The 15,082-nt window shown below is 44.7% G+C and overlaps 5 non-coding genes across 5 annotated transcripts; all 5 read right to left on the bottom strand.

Moving 5' to 3' along the window:
- Positions 1 to 4,243: 4,243 nt before the first annotated feature.
- On the bottom strand, positions 4,244 to 4,317 carry trnai-aau (transfer RNA isoleucine (anticodon AAU)). Its single transcript has one exon. It is a non-coding gene; the product is annotated as a tRNA-Ile (tRNA).
- Positions 4,318 to 6,533: 2,216 nt separating this feature from the next.
- trnai-aau (transfer RNA isoleucine (anticodon AAU)) lies at positions 6,534 to 6,607 on the bottom strand. The gene has a single exon. It is a non-coding gene; the product is annotated as a tRNA-Ile (tRNA).
- A 2,218-nt stretch (positions 6,608 to 8,825) lies between these two features.
- On the bottom strand, positions 8,826 to 8,899 carry trnai-aau (transfer RNA isoleucine (anticodon AAU)). Its single transcript has one exon. It is a non-coding gene; the product is annotated as a tRNA-Ile (tRNA).
- A 2,218-nt stretch (positions 8,900 to 11,117) lies between these two features.
- trnai-aau (transfer RNA isoleucine (anticodon AAU)) lies at positions 11,118 to 11,191 on the bottom strand. The gene has a single exon. It is a non-coding gene; the product is annotated as a tRNA-Ile (tRNA).
- Positions 11,192 to 13,408: 2,217 nt separating this feature from the next.
- On the bottom strand, positions 13,409 to 13,482 carry trnai-aau (transfer RNA isoleucine (anticodon AAU)). Its single transcript has one exon. It is a non-coding gene; the product is annotated as a tRNA-Ile (tRNA).
- Positions 13,483 to 15,082: the final 1,600 nt, after the last annotated feature.

Here is a 15,082-nt window from a genome sequence, read left to right as displayed (position 1 = left end):
CATCAGGAATGATTTCAGACATATTCATAGATTGTTAATTGCAATTTTAAAAAAAATGATGATTGCAAATTCCACCATTTCTGATGGTGGGATTTAAACCTGCCTCCACTGAACATTGGGTGAGCTTTTGGATACATGCTCTCGCAATAATACCACGAGGCCATCACTTCACCTGCTGAAAGGTTGCTCATTCCTGAGCACTGACACCAGGACATCCGGAACCTAAACCTGTTCTTCCTACATGATTGTTTCGTTATGAAATTTTCCTGCCCTCTGGTGATATCACTCAGACTCTCTTCATGAGGTGTCCCTCACTGTGAGGGTCGAATTGCTGCCCCTGTCAGCGTCTCTCACTCTTGCAGCTTCTCCGGATCCTGAACCAATTGAAGTCTTTACTCCAGAGAGACGCAGCAGCATATGCAAGGGATGGAGACAGGGTTTTTCAGATCTCTGTTGGACTTAGTTTCATTGTCCATGTGTATCCCTCACGGGATCAGTCTAATTTCCCAAATTGTTGATTCCTCTGACTCCTGTAGGTATTAGGAACGGCCTGACTCAATAGACTTCCCAGCTGCTGGATGTCTCGTCCATCGCCACATTGAAGATGGTTGATCAGCCAGGGAGACAAAGAGAAGGGAGATTTGGAGTGTTCAATAAGTCCTGCAGTGAGGTAAGATCACTACAGTGAACAGAGCAGACAGCAAAGACAGAGCTCCCAACATCAGATAACAAAACATGACACAGATACAGTGCTGGAGGGGGTGCACAGTACAGACACACCCCAGGCTCAATCAAAACCTTATAGTAAGTTCTGTTGTGCTAAGACTCACTACTCTGCAACAATCTATCTATGGAATGTCATGGTGACTTAGTGTCTTCAATAATTTGTAACTCCTATAACAGTTCCTATCCCGGTAACATCCTCCCTTCCCTATACTCCCTCTACATATTGGAATCCTCCCTTCCCTATACTCTCTCCACATATTTGGATTGTACTGCATTCCTGACTACCAGCCCTATCGCTGCAACTTGCTTCAGTGTCTATAACGTGCCTTATCTCAGTAGTCTCCTACAATAACAGGAGACAGGGTCATCCAGCACGGAACAGGTTCCTTCGATCGAACTAGTCCATGCTGAACAGAGTCTATGAACGAGTCGCGTTTCCCTGCACTTGACCCATATCCCTTCAAACCTTCTCCTCTCCATGTACCTGCACAAATGTCTTTTCCATGTTGTTATTGTACTTTTCTCTATCACTTCCCCTCGAATCCCATTTCCTACCTGCACTGTACTCTGTGTGGAAAATCTTCTCCTCCAAATTCTTTGAAGTTTTTTTTCTCTCCCATCTCCTCCTTATATCCTCCAGACACAGAACATAAGAACATGACAGTACAGTACAGGCCCTTCGGCCCTCAATGTGTGCTAACCTGTGGACCCAATCTGAAGCCCATCTAACCTTCCCTATTCCATTCTCCCATGGCTATCAGTGATAGAAATATCTCTTTATGGGACCCCCACAATTTCTTCCTGAGCTTCCCGCAATATCCTAGGATATACATGATTAGTTCCCAAGGATTTGTCCATCTTATACGCATTATAGAACCTTCACTACCGCCTGTTAAGTTAAGTGGAGTCTTTTGAAGACGTTATTGTTCCTTATTCCCTGACTTGCCCAGTATTTCACCAAGTTAAGTTCAAACATGAAATTTTTGTTCAGGATCTCACCCATCTTCTGTGTTTCCACACTTGGATGGCCCCATTCGTCGTCAAGGAGCCACATTCTTCCCCTAGTTAATCTCCTGAAGAATATACTTGAAGAATCACTTTGGATTTTCCTCAGCCTGATCTGGCAATGCTTTCTGTAGTCCCCTTTGTGCCCTCCTGATTTCCCTCTTAAGTGAATACTCCACCTGCAATGTTCTTCAATAGATTCCCTGAATCCAGCTGGCTATGTGACACGTGCCCCCTTTTTGTTGACCAGAGTCTCAATACCCCAATTCATCAGTGTATCCCACTTGTGTCAGCATTGTCCTTCACACTAACAGAAATATGATATCCCTCAAATATCATTTTATCGCTCTTTTGAAAGCTTCCCACCTGCCTGACGTCCCTTTACCTGCAAATAACCTCCACAATCAATTGCCAAAAGCTCTTCACCAATACCTTCTGGATTGCGGCAAGACAAATTTTGATCTTTAACTTGTGGACTAGGCTTGTGCATTTCCATCACTATATTCAAACTAATACAATTGTGCTCACTTTGCCAAAGTGTTGTCCCACTAGTGCCTCAGTCCCTTTCCCTACCTTGTTCCCCAAGGCGTAGTCAGGTTTTACCCCTTCCTGCAGTCCAACCATTTACATTCTGACTGAGACATTTTTCTTGTACATGCCTAACAAATCCACCCATTCAAGCTCTGAGCACTCTGGCAGTCCCAGACTAGGTTTGGAAAGTTAAAATCCCTGACCATTCCAACCCTATCATTCTTACAGATATCTGAGATCTCCCAACATATTTGCTGCTCAAACTCTCGCTGACTGTTGTGGCCTGTAGTACAGTCATATCAAACTGATGGCCCATTCCCATATCTCAATTGCACCATTATAGCTTCAATGGGTGTTCCCCAGGAATATCCTCTCCAAGTGCTGCAGTGATATTTCACTGATCAAAAAACTCCACCCCTCCTCTCTCACCTCCTGTTCTATCCTTCGTATGGAATCTGTACCCTGGAACATTGAGCTCCCAGTCCTGTCCCACTCTCAGCTGTGTTTCTGCCATATCTATGGTATTCCAGTCCCATGTTCTCATCCATGCGCTGACTTCATTTGCCTTAATTATTACGCCTTTTATTTTGAAATGAATGCACTTTAGTCACTCAGTTTTCCCTCAATGTCTGCTGTGCTCTTTCCTGATGTTTCTACTTGAGTTCCTGTCTTGAAATTCTGTCCCAGCCTCTACATTCAGACTGCAGCCTGGCACCATCCACCTCACTATGGGCAACACCCTCAGCTTTCATGTCATCTGCAAAACTACTAATGATACCTTCTGCTTTCACATCAGAGTTATTAATGTATATAATAAACAGCAACGGCTCCCGCACAGATCCCTGTGGTACATCCGTTAGTGAAAGAATTTCAATCGTAAAACAGCCCTCCACCAGTTGGATCCTGTTTGCCAAATTGCCTTGGATCCCATTGGTCTGTTGGACCAGCCTTCAATGTGGGACCTCGTCAAACGATGTAATGAACTCCATGTAACCCACATCATCTGCACAGCCCTCATCAAAATCCTCAATCATAATTTCAAATAAAAATCTCGGCTGAATTTGGGAAAGGATCTTACTCTACCAAATGTATGATGAGTATCCCAAATCGATCTCTGCCTTTCCAATTTTTGATTCATTCTGTTCCTCAGAATTGTTCCCAACAATTTCTCTCCCCCTGCTGTCAGACTGTCTGCTCTTTAATTAGCTGGCCTATCCCTGCTGCCCTTCTTGAACAAAGAAACCACATTACGGGCCTGGGTGTCCTTGGAGAAGGAGCACACGGTGTCCACCAAAAAAAAAAAGAAACCACAGTAGCGACCTCCAGTCATTCAGCTCTTTACCTGTGGCCAGCAAAGTATTAAATATATCCACCAGGGCCCGACCAATCTCCTCCCTTACCTCCCATAGCAGCGTGGGATACATTCAATTGGGCACTGGGGATTTCTCCACATTTAAGCCTGTGAAAACATAAAATACCTCTTCCTTATTGATCGTAATATGTTTGAGAAAATCACCATTCCAACTGAAATCCCCAGCTATAATGCCTTGCTCCTGTGTGAATACAGATGGGAAGTATTCATTGAAGACCTCACCTCCTTCCTCTGGCTTCATGTCCCGATTGTCCCTTTGCATTTCTTTGTGAAAACAATTGAGACTGATTGATTTGCTGCAGACAACATCCACCAGTCATCATGGGTACGGTGATTGAGTCGTGTGTCTATCCTTGTCAAAAATATTATTGCGCCGGTGAGGCTTTCTGCTTGGTGATTTTGTGGTTTCGTGGTGCACTTTGTTTGGAAATACAGCAACGCAGCTGAGATCCGGCATAGGACCAACGAGTTGATGTTCCATGACAGCGATGGTCGGCTTTCGAATGAATAGACATCTGAATCGATCATGTGACAAGTTCTTGCAGACGGTGAAAGCAAAAGCCACGACAAACCTTGACACAGCACAGCTGACGAGACGAGCGCTGCACATGGTCAGTGTGGGGATTGAACCCACGACCTTGGCGTTATTAGCACCACGCTCTAACCAGCTGAGCTAACCGACCGACGGAGCCTGTCGCTCAAAACAAAGGCTTATATTGCCTGCGCTCACAACCACGGCGGCTGTTCGTTTTCTGGTTAGCAATCGATCGCATGATCGTCTGAAGTATTTCCTTCCGTTGCAAAGTTTTTTAACAAAAAACAACATTGACTTTTCCGAACGCGCACACTCGAGGTAACCATTTGCTCTGATATCCAAAATTAAGCACAATGTTCGGACGCATGCAATTTCAATCGCAATGCCACCAGCTCAGCTGCAGCTTGTCATGTTGACAAATATCATCTGGTTGAGACGTACCTTCAACGATCGCTCACTGTGCTTCTGGAAACTCACAGACCTTTGGAGTCAGGGTTATGTGCTGCTGGTAAACTGCTGCGAACCTTATGCCAAATGCATTGGAATTGTAACCCAACTGTGGGATTCTTTCTGCTCCCGAAGGACGCAGTTGCTTTAGAGTCAGCAACAGCGCAGAACTCAATTGCACGTTTTGCTCAATGACTCATGTTGCTTTTGCAATCTTCGTTTGACAGCATATTTAGCAGGTTATCACGCCTTCCTGCAGCGTTTGTCAGCGACAGATCAGCTGCTAAGATGACTGCTTCAGACAGCATGCTACATCCTACATTTGAAAATGGAAAAGGTGCAAACGCTTACAGGCTGAACACTCTCTCACTATTTTGCCTGGCGCGTCAGAGGCTGGGAGCTGACCTTATGAAGGTTTTTCAATCATGAGGGGCATTTTTCGGGTAAATAGATAAGTTCGTTTCGCTCAGGTGGGGCAGTGCAGCACGACAGGGTATAAATCTGGTGTGGGAGGGTGAGAATTCGACAGGCAGTGAGGAGCAACGGCGTCACGCAAAGGGTGGTGAGTGTCTGCAATAAGTTGCCGGACGAGCTGGTGATGGCTGTTACAATTCCAATATTTTTAAGGAATTTGGATGTGTATTTGAATCGGAAGGGTTTAGAGAGACATGGGTCAAGTGCATGCAATCGTGGCTGGATCAGTTGAGGATATCTGTTTGGAATGGACGAGCCAGACCCAAGATTGTGTTTTCAGTGCTGTCCATATCTAATGGCTCTATGATATTGCAGGTGAAATGATAAAAGAGATGAATAAAATAATGAAGTAAAATTGTCTGAAGTTGTTAAATTCAAACAACTTCAGATAATTTTATTTCAATTATTTTACTTACCTTTTTTATTTGCGTTTTTCTCACTGTTGTGTACCTCTTATTTCTTGATTGTCTCTCTTTCTGTCGCTTCCCACTCTGTCAATACATTTTTCCTCTCCTCTTCCCGCTTTGCTACGCTTCTCCCCTGTTTTCCATTTTGTCTCTGTTTCACACATCCCCCACATATTTTGTCTCGTAACACTGGCTTCAGCCTTGGTCATTCGCGGCTCCTAATCTCCCTTTAATCTCTCCGTGCACTGTCATTATCAGCTTTGCATCTGGAGCCCTGACTCACCTTCTCTCAGCCTGGTGTTAATAGCTCTGTAAATCTCCCCTTTTTTCAAATCTTTACCAAAGGGTCAGTTAGACTCGAAACGTCACTCTTTTCTCTCCTTGCAGATGGTGCCAGACCTGCTGAGATTTTCCAGCATTTTCTCTTTTGCTTTCGAATTCCAGCATCTGCAGTAATTTGCTTTTATTAATGACTCTGTGATATTGCTGGGGATATGATGACTCCAGTGTCGATGCATGAGAGGTGAGCAAGCGAATGAATTCCCTCTGGAAGTCGCGGGAAATGTAGTAACAGAGATCCAGGAAAATGCGTTGAACGAATCTTTGAAGTGAATTGAAGCCTGAACTCTGGTTCTCCTCCGAGACTGTGCCAGGTCGACTTAATACTTTATATATTTCATGTTTTGCATTTCTTTGTGAAAACAATTGAGACTGATTGATTTGCTGCAGACAACATCCACCAGTCATCATGGGTACGGTGATTGAGTCGTGTGTCTATCCTTGTCAAAAGTATTATTGCGCCGGTGAGGCTTTCTGCTTGGTGATTTTGTGGTTTCGTGGTGCACTTTGTTTGGAAATACAGCAACGCAGCTGAGATCCGGCATAGGACCAACGAGTTGATGTTCCATGACAGCGATGGTCGGCTTTCGAATGAATAGACATCTGAATCGATCATGTGACAAGTTCTTGCAGACGGTGAAAGCAAAAGCCACGACAAACCTTGACACAGCACAGCTGACGAGACGAGCGCTGCACATGGTCAGTGTGGGGATTGAACCCACGACCTTGGCGTTATTAGCACCACGCTCTAACCAGCTGAGCTAACCGACCGACGGAGCCCGTCGCTCAAAACAAAGGCTTATATTGCCTGCGCTCACAACCACGGCGGCTGTTCGTTTTCTGGTTAGCAATCGATCGCATGATCGTCTGAAGTATTTCCTTCCGTTGCAAAGTTTTTTTAACAAAAAACAACATTGACTTTTCCGAACGCGCACACTCGAGGTAACCATTTGCTCTGATATCCAAAATTAAGCACAATGTTCGGACGCATGCAATTTCAATCGCAATGCCACCAGCTCAGCTGCAGCTTGTCATGTTGACAAATATCATCTGGTTGAGACGTACCTTCAACGATCGCTCACTGTGCTTCTGGAAACTCACAGACCTTTGGAGTCAGGGTTATGTGCTGCTGATAAACTGCTGCGAACCTTATGCCAAATGCATTGGAATTGTAACCCAACTGTGGGATTCTTTCTGCTCCCGAAGGACGCAGTTGCTTTAGAGTCAGCAACAGCGCAGAACTCAATTGCACGTTTTGCTCAATGACTCATGTTGCTTTTGCAATCTTCGTTTGACAGCATATTTAGCAGGTTATCACGCCTTCCTGCAGCGTTTGTCAGCGACAGATCAGCTGCTAAGATGACTGCTTCAGACAGCATGCTACATCCTACATTTGAAAATGGAAAAGGTGCAAACGCTTACAGGCTGAACACTCTCTCACTATTTTGCCTGGCGCGTCAGAGGCTGGGAGCTGACCTTATGAAGGTTTTTCAATCATGAGGGGCATTTTTCGGGTAAATAGATAAGTTCGTTTCGCTCAGGTGGGGCAGTGCAGCACGACAGGGTATAAATCTGGTGTGGGAGGGTGAGAATTCGACAGGCAGTGAGGAGCAACGGCGTCACGCAAAGGGTGGTGAGTGTCTGCAATAAGTTGCCGGACGAGCTGGTGATGGCTGTTACAATTCCAATATTTTTAAGGAATTTGGATGTGTATTTGAATCGGAAGGGTTTAGAGAGACATGGGTCAAGTGCATGCAATCGTGGCTGGATCAGTTGAGGATATCTGTTTGGAATGGACGAGCCAGACCCAAGATTGTGTTTTCAGTGCTGTCCATATCTAATGGCTCTATGATATTGCAGGTGAAATGATAAAAGAGATGAATAAAATAATGAAGTAAAATTGTCTGAAGTTGTTAAATTCAAACAACTTCAGATAATTTTATTTCAATTATTTTACTTACCTTTTTTATTTGCGTTTTTCTCACTGTTGTGTACCTCTTATTTCTTGATTGTCTCTCTTTCTGTCGCTTCCCACTCTGTCAATACATTTTTCCTCTCCTCTTCCCGCTTTGCTACGCTTCTCCCCTGTTTTCCATTTTGTCTCTGTTTCACACATCCCCCACATATTTTGTCTCGTAACACTGGCTTCAGCCTTGGTCATTCGCGGCTCCTAATCTCCCTTTAATCTCTCCGTGCACTGTCATTATCAGCTTTGCATCTGGAGCCCTGACTCACCTTCTCTCAGCCTGGTGTTAATAGCTCTGTAAATCTCCCCTTTTTTCAAAATCTTTACCAAAGGGTCAGTTAGACTCGAAACGTCACTCTTTTCTCTCCTTGCAGATGGTGCCAGACCTGCTGAGATTTTCCAGCATTTTCTCTTTTGCTTTCGAATTCCAGCATCTGCAGTAATTTGCTTTTATTAATGACTCTGTGATATTGCTGGGGATATGATGACTCCAGTGTCGATGCATGAGAGGTGAGCAAGCGAATGAATTCCCTCTGGAAGTCGCGGGAAATGTAGTAACAGAGATCCAGGAAAATGCGTTGAACGAATCTTTGAAGTGAATTGAAGCCTGAACTCTGGTTCTCCTCCGAGACTGTGCCAGGTCGACTTAATACTTTATATATTTCATGTTTTGCATTTCTTTGTGAAAACAATTGAGACTGATTGATTTGCTGCAGACAACATCCACCAGTCATCATGGGTACGGTGATTGAGTCGTGTGTCTATCCTTGTCAAAAGTATTATTGCGCCGGTGAGGCTTTCTGCTTGGTGATTTTGTGGTTTCGTGGTGCACTTTGTTTGGAAATACAGCAACGCAGCTGAGATCCGGCATAGGACCAACGAGTTGATGTTCCATGACAGCGATGGTCGGCTTTCGAATGAATAGACATCTGAATCGATCATGTGACAAGTTCTTGCAGACGGTGAAAGCAAAAGCCACGACAAACCTTGACACAGCACAGCTGACGAGACGAGCGCTGCACATGGTCAGTGTGGGGATTGAACCCACGACCTTGGCGTTATTAGCACCACGCTCTAACCAGCTGAGCTAACCGACCGACGGAGCCCGTCGCTCAAAACAAAGGCTTATATTGCCTGCGCTCACAACCACGGCGGCTGTTCGTTTTCTGGTTAGCAATCGATCGCATGATCGTCTGAAGTATTTCCTTCCGTTGCAAAGTTTTTTAACAAAAAACAACATTGACTTTTCCGAACGCGCACACTCGAGGTAACCATTTGCTCTGATATCCAAAATTAAGCACAATGTTCGGACGCATGCAATTTCAATCGCAATGCCACCAGCTCAGCTGCAGCTTGTCATGTTGACAAATATCATCTGGTTGAGACGTACCTTCAACGATCGCTCACTGTGCTTCTGGAAACTCACAGACCTTTGGAGTCAGGGTTATGTGCTGCTGGTAAACTGCTGCGAACCTTATGCCAAATGCATTGGAATTGTAACCCAACTGTGGGATTCTTTCTGCTCCCGAAGGACGCAGTTGCTTTAGAGTCAGCAACAGCGCAGAACTCAATTGCACGTTTTGCTCAATGACTCATGTTGCTTTTGCAATCTTCGTTTGACAGCATATTTAGCAGGTTATCACGCCTTCCTGCAGCGTTTGTCAGCGACAGATCAGCTGCTAAGATGACTGCTTCAGACAGCATGCTACATCCTACATTTGAAAATGGAAAAGGTGCAAACGCTTACAGGCTGAACACTCTCTCACTATTTTGCCTGGCGCGTCAGAGGCTGGGAGCTGACCTTATGAAGGTTTTTTCAATCATGAGGGGCATTTTTCGGGTAAATAGATAAGTTCGTTTCGCTCAGGTGGGGCAGTGCAGCACGACAGGGTATAAATCTGGTGTGGGAGGGTGAGAATTCGACAGGCAGTGAGGAGCAACGGCGTCACGCAAAGGGTGGTGAGTGTCTGCAATAAGTTGCCGGACGAGCTGGTGATGGCTGTTACAATTCCAATATTTTTAAGGAATTTGGATGTGTATTTGAATCGGAAGGGTTTAGAGAGACATGGGTCAAGTGCATGCAATCGTGGCTGGATCAGTTGAGGATATCTGTTTGGAATGGACGAGCCAGACCCAAGATTGTGTTTTCAGTGCTGTCCATATCTAATGGCTCTATGATATTGCAGGTGAAATGATAAAAGAGATGAATAAAATAATGAAGTAAAATTGTCTGAAGTTGTTAAATTCAAACAACTTCAGATAATTTTATTTCAATTATTTTACTTACCTTTTTTATTTGCGTTTTTCTCACTGTTGTGTACCTCTTATTTCTTGATTGTCTCTCTTTCTGTCGCTTCCCACTCTGTCAATACATTTTTCCTCTCCTCTTCCCGCTTTGCTACGCTTCTCCCCTGTTTTCCATTTTGTCTCTGTTTCACACATCCCCCACATATTTTGTCTCGTAACACTGGCTTCAGCCTTGGTCATTCGCGGCTCCTAATCTCCCTTTAATCTCTCCGTGCACTGTCATTATCAGCTTTGCATCTGGAGCCCTGACTCACCTTCTCTCAGCCTGGTGTTAATAGCTCTGTAAATCTCCCCTTTTTTCAAAATCTTTACCAAAGGGTCAGTTAGACTCGAAACGTCACTCTTTTCTCTCCTTGCAGATGGTGCCAGACCTGCTGAGATTTTCCAGCATTTTCTCTTTTGCTTTCGAATTCCAGCATCTGCAGTAATTTGCTTTTATTAATGACTCTGTGATATTGCTGGGGATATGATGACTCCAGTGTCGATGCATGAGAGGTGAGCAAGCGAATGAATTCCCTCTGGAAGTCGCGGGAAATGTAGTAACAGAGATCCAGGAAAATGCGTTGAACGAATCTTTGAAGTGAATTGAAGCCTGAACTCTGGTTCTCCTCCGAGACTGTGCCAGGTCGACTTAATACTTTATATATTTCATGTTTTGCATTTCTTTGTGAAAACAATTGAGACTGATTGATTTGCTGCAGACAACATCCACCAGTCATCATGGGTACGGTGATTGAGTCGTGTGTCTATCCTTGTCAAAAGTATTATTGCGCCGGTGAGGCTTTCTGCTTGGTGATTTTGTGGTTTCGTGGTGCACTTTGTTTGGAAATACAGCAACGCAGCTGAGATCCGGCATAGGACCAACGAGTTGATGTTCCATGACAGCGATGGTCGGCTTTCGAATGAATAGACATCTGAATCGATCATGTGACAAGTTCTTGCAGACGGTGAAAGCAAAAGCCACGACAAACCTTGACACAGCACAGCTGACGAGACGAGCGCTGCACATGGTCAGTGTGGGGATTGAACCCACGACCTTGGCGTTATTAGCACCACGCTCTAACCAGCTGAGCTAACCGACCGACGGAGCCCGTCGCTCAAAACAAAGGCTTATATTGCCTGCGCTCACAACCACGGCGGCTGTTCGTTTTCTGGTTAGCAATCGATCGCATGATCGTCTGAAGTATTTCCTTCCGTTGCAAAGTTTTTTAACAAAAAACAACATTGACTTTTCCGAACGCGCACACTCGAGGTAACCATTTGCTCTGATATCCAAAATTAAGCACAATGTTCGGACGCATGCAATTTCAATCGCAATGCCACCAGCTCAGCTGCAGCTTGTCATGTTGACAAATATCATCTGGTTGAGACGTACCTTCAACGATCGCTCACTGTGCTTCTGGAAACTCACAGACCTTTGGAGTCAGGGTTATGTGCTGCTGGTAAACTGCTGCGAACCTTATGCCAAATGCATTGGAATTGTAACCCAACTGTGGGATTCTTTCTGCTCCCGAAGGACGCAGTTGCTTTAGAGTCAGCAACAGCGCAGAACTCAATTGCACGTTTTGCTCAATGACTCATGTTGCTTTTGCAATCTTCGTTTGACAGCATATTTAGCAGGTTATCACGCCTTCCTGCAGCGTTTGTCAGCGACAGATCAGCTGCTAAGATGACTGCTTCAGACAGCATGCTACATCCTACATTTGAAAATGGAAAAGGTGCAAACGCTTACAGGCTGAACACTCTCTCACTATTTTGCCTGGCGCGTCAGAGGCTGGGAGCTGACCTTATGAAGGTTTTTCAATCATGAGGGGCATTTTTCGGGTAAATAGATAAGTTCGTTTCGCTCAGGTGGGGCAGTGCAGCACGACAGGGTATAAATCTGGTGTGGGAGGGTGAGAATTCGACAGGCAGTGAGGAGCAACGGCGTCACGCAAAGGGTGGTGAGTGTCTGCAATAAGTTGCCGGACGAGCTGGTGATGGCTGTTACAATTCCAATATTTTTAAGGAATTTGGATGTGTATTTGAATCGGAAGGGTTTAGAGAGACATGGGTCAAGTGCATGCAATCGTGGCTGGATCAGTTGAGGATATCTGTTTGGAATGGACGAGCCAGACCCAAGATTGTGTTTTCAGTGCTGTCCATATCTAATGGCTCTATGATATTGCAGGTGAAATGATAAAAGAGATGAATAAAATAATGAAGTAAAATTGTCTGAAGTTGTTAAATTCAAACAACTTCAGATAATTTTATTTCAATTATTTTACTTACCTTTTTTATTTGCGTTTTTCTCACTGTTGTGTACCTCTTATTTCTTGATTGTCTCTCTTTCTGTCGCTTCCCACTCTGTCAATACATTTTTCCTCTCCTCTTCCCGCTTTGCTACGCTTCTCCCCTGTTTTCCATTTTGTCTCTGTTTCACACATCCCCCACATATTTTGTCTCGTAACACTGGCTTCAGCCTTGGTCATTCGCGGCTCCTAATCTCCCTTTAATCTCTCCGTGCACTGTCATTATCAGCTTTGCATCTGGAGCCCTGACTCACCTTCTCTCAGCCTGGTGTTAATAGCTCTGTAAATCTCCCCTTTTTTCAAAATCTTTACCAAAGGGTCAGTTAGACTCGAAACGTCACTCTTTTCTCTCCTTGCAGATGGTGCCAGACCTGCTGAGATTTTCCAGCATTTTCTCTTTTGCTTTCGAATTCCAGCATCTGCAGTAATTTGCTTTTATTAATGACTCTGTGATATTGCTGGGGATATGATGACTCCAGTGTCGATGCATGAGAGGTGAGCAAGCGAATGAATTCCCTCTGGAAGTCGCGGGAAATGTAGTAACAGAGATCCAGGAAAATGCGTTGAACGAATCTTTGAAGTGAATTGAAGCCTGAACTCTGGTTCTCCTCCGAGACTGTGCCAGGTCGACTTAATACTTTATATATTTCATGTTTTGCATTTCTTTGTGAAAACAATTGAGACTGATTGATTTGCTGCAGACAACATCCACCAGTCATCATGGGTACGGTGATTGAGTCGTGTGTCTATCCTTGTCAAAAGTATTATTGCGCCGGTGAGGCTTTCTGCTTGGTGATTTTGTGGTTTCGTGGTGCACTTTGTTTGGAAATACAGCAACGCAGCTGAGATCCGGCATAGGACCAACGAGTTGATGTTCCATGACAGCGATGGTCGGCTTTCGAATGAATAGACATCTGAATCGATCATGTGACAAGTTCTTGCAGACGGTGAAAGCAAAAGCCACGACAAACCTTGACACAGCACAGCTGACGAGACGAGCGCTGCACATGGTCAGTGTGGGGATTGAACCCACGACCTTGGCGTTATTAGCACCACGCTCTAACCAGCTGAGCTAACCGACCGACGGAGCCCGTCGCTCAAAACAAAGGCTTATATTGCCTGCGCTCACAACCACGGCGGCTGTTCGTTTTCTGGTTAGCAATCGATCGCATGATCGTCTGAAGTATTTCCTTCCGTTGCAAAGTTTTTTAACAAAAAACAACATTGACTTTTCCGAACGCGCACACTCGAGGTAACCATTTGCTCTGATATCCAAAATTAAGCACAATGTTCGGACGCATGCAATTTCAATCGCAATGCCACCAGCTCAGCTGCAGCTTGTCATGTTGACAAATATCATCTGGTTGAGACGTACCTTCAACGATCGCTCACTGTGCTTCTGGAAACTCACAGACCTTTGGAGTCAGGGTTATGTGCTGCTGGTAAACTGCTGCGAACCTTATGCCAAATGCATTGGAATTGTAACCCAACTGTGGGATTCTTTCTGCTCCCGAAGGACGCAGTTGCTTTAGAGTCAGCAACAGCGCAGAACTCAATTGCACGTTTTGCTCAATGACTCATGTTGCTTTTGCAATCTTCGTTTGACAGCATATTTAGCAGGTTATCACGCCTTCCTGCAGCGTTTGTCAGCGACAGATCAGCTGCTAAGATGACTGCTTCAGACAGCATGCTACATCCTACATTTGAAAATGGAAAAGGTGCAAACGCTTACAGGCTGAACACTCTCTCACTATTTTGCCTGGCGCGTCAGAGGCTGGGAGCTGACCTTATGAAGGTTTTTCAATCATGAGGGGCATTTTTCGGGTAAATAGATAAGTTCGTTTCGCTCAGGTGGGGCAGTGCAGCACGACAGGGTATAAATCTGGTGTGGGAGGGTGAGAATTCGACAGGCAGTGAGGAGCAACGGCGTCACGCAAAGGGTGGTGAGTGTCTGCAATAAGTTGCCGGACGAGCTGGTGATGGCTGTTACAATTCCAATATTTTTAAGGAATTTGGATGTGTATTTGAATCGGAAGGGTTTAGAGAGACATGGGTCAAGTGCATGCAATCGTGGCTGGATCAGTTGAGGATATCTGTTTGGAATGGACGAGCCAGACCCAAGATTGTGTTTTCAGTGCTGTCCATATCTAATGGCTCTATGATATTGCAGGTGAAATGATAAAAGAGATGAATAAAATAATGAAGTAAAATTGTCTGAAGTTGTTAAATTCAAACAACTTCAGATAATTTTATTTCAATTATTTTACTTACCTTTTTTATTTGCGTTTTTCTCACTGTTGTGTACCTCTTATTTCTTGATTGTCTCTCTTTCTGTCGCTTCCCACTCTGTCAATACATTTTTCCTCTCCTCTTCCCGCTTTGCTACGCTTCTCCCCTGTTTTCCATTTTGTCTCTGTTTCACACATCCCCCACATATTTTGTCTCGTAACACTGGCTTCAGCCTTGGTCATTCGCGGCTCCTAATCTCCCTTTAATCTCTCCGTGCACTGTCATTATCAGCTTTGCATCTGGAGCCCTGACTCACCTTCTCTCAGCCTGGTGTTAATAGCTCTGTAAATCTCCCCTTTTTTCAAAATCTTTACCAAAGGGTCAGTTAGACTCGAAACGTCACTCTTTTCTCTCCTTGCAGATGGTGCCAGACCTGCTGAGATTTTCCAGCAT

This window comes from Hemiscyllium ocellatum, unplaced genomic scaffold (assembly GCF_020745735.1).
Source record: "Hemiscyllium ocellatum isolate sHemOce1 unplaced genomic scaffold, sHemOce1.pat.X.cur. scaffold_827_pat_ctg1, whole genome shotgun sequence".
In the NCBI taxonomy this organism is placed as follows: Eukaryota; Metazoa; Chordata; class Chondrichthyes; order Orectolobiformes; family Hemiscylliidae; genus Hemiscyllium; species Hemiscyllium ocellatum.
Note: the sequence above shows the minus strand (reverse complement) of the source record. Positions and strands in the feature narration are given on the sequence as shown.